This window comes from Pteropus alecto, unplaced genomic scaffold, assembly GCF_000325575.1.
Source record: "Pteropus alecto unplaced genomic scaffold, ASM32557v1 scaffold8, whole genome shotgun sequence".
Taxonomy (NCBI): Eukaryota; Metazoa; Chordata; class Mammalia; order Chiroptera; family Pteropodidae; genus Pteropus; species Pteropus alecto.
In genome coordinates, this window is record NW_006494609.1 from 20,817,768 (window position 1) to 20,819,493 (window position 1,726).

Consider the following 1,726-nt stretch of genomic DNA (forward strand, 5'->3'; position numbering starts at 1 on the left):
CAGCGCCAGAAAAAAATCCTGGCTCCTTTCTCTTAAGAGCCATGGGCCAGGGAGTCAAAAGGGTGCCGGGTTTGAAGCCAGGTGGGGCCACCAGCAACCGTGTGCCCTTAAGCAAGTCTTCCCTGCACTCGACTCCCCTGATGTGCAAGAGATGGGGGGGTGACACCGCCTGCCTGGGATCTGCAAAGTACTCAGCGATCCTTGGCTCGTTAGCTGTCTGACCTTGAGCGAACACAATCTTCGCTCACATGGAAGGAACATTGTGAAGATTAAATCAAGAGTCTACGGAAAGAAGCCCCCAGCGCCACCTGGCTCCCAGCAAGCTCTCAGAAACCACCCCGCGGCCGCCTCCCCCACCCACTCAACCCCTCCCCGCCCCCCCACCTCCCTTCCCACGCTGGGCTCTGGATCGCACTGGGCTCTGCCACATGCACACACAGAAGGAGCGGGGCTCCACTGGGTCTGGAGCGGGCAGCCCCCCATCCCCTGCCCCAGGATGTCCGTCCTCCTTCCCCGTGGCTACATTCTTAGACAGCCCACCCTGGACTGCCCCTGCCAGGTCCAAGGGGGAGCGGCTGGCCCGGGCAGCCACACCCACTCGAGGCGTGGTCCCACCCCTCGGAGCACCCCCGTCCATGTGGGCGGAGAAGGAGGAGGAAATGGCACCCCTTTCTGGGTACCTGCCCTCCAGGCTCCGGCGACCTGGGGGAAAGAGGGGCGGAGTCCGAGGGGGCAGGCCCTAGATGTCCGGCTGATGGAGGCGCAGGCGCCGTTTGACGTGACACCACCACGTGAGCATTAGAATTCGTGGAGCGATTCTCGCCAGTTGTATACAAAACGGGAAATAGAAACTGCTCTTGTTGGAGACGTGAAAGACTGTTCCTGAACCCCCAGCAAGGCGGCCCCCCACCCGGGTCCAAAGCACACGGCGAGAAAGCACAGGGCGAGAGCAGGTCTGAATGTTCCCAGACACGCGCCACCGACACGGCGAATTCCATCCTCGGCGGGGCTGGACCAGCAGCCCGAGAACCACGGAGCCGACGCCCAAATCTGCCGCAGAGGGACTGAGTGGCCTTGCAGCTTCTCGCCAGCACCGTCTGATCATCCTGGCTTTGCCAGTGTGGCGGACACTAGTCGTTTACTTTATTGGTTAATTAAGCACTGGAAATGGGGCTAATAAACTGAGGAACGGGACATTTTTAAATTGTATTGAATTTTAATTTAAATGGCCACCTTGTAGCTACCACACTGGCAAACCAAGCTTCAAATTCTGAGCCTCTGTTTTCAATCTACGAATGGGACTAGAAGGCTGAAATGAGCTAAGTGGATATAAAGGAACTCCACGAACTAACACCTGGTGAAGGAATGCAAAGGAGCCTCTGTGAAGCCCTGGGCAGGGGGCATGAGCTGGCAGGCAGCAGGAGACAGATTCTGAAGGTGCAGTTACCCCAATAAATGTTATGATTGGGACAAGCACATCGAAGGAAAAGCACAGTCCGTTCACTAAGTGTCGACGATGCGGGTTTGCGTTCCTTGAAGAACGCCTGCTTCTGAGTGGTCCGGGTGGTCCTCCGTGCCCCTTTGCTCACTCCATGACATTACCCTACCCCAAGGCTCCCAGGTGTGCACCGCCAGGACCCAATCCTGGAGGCCCCTGCTGCTGCCCAGCCTGCGGGTCACCTCGATGGGGCACAGGGCTCTCTTGACTCTGATGACAATACGTTTT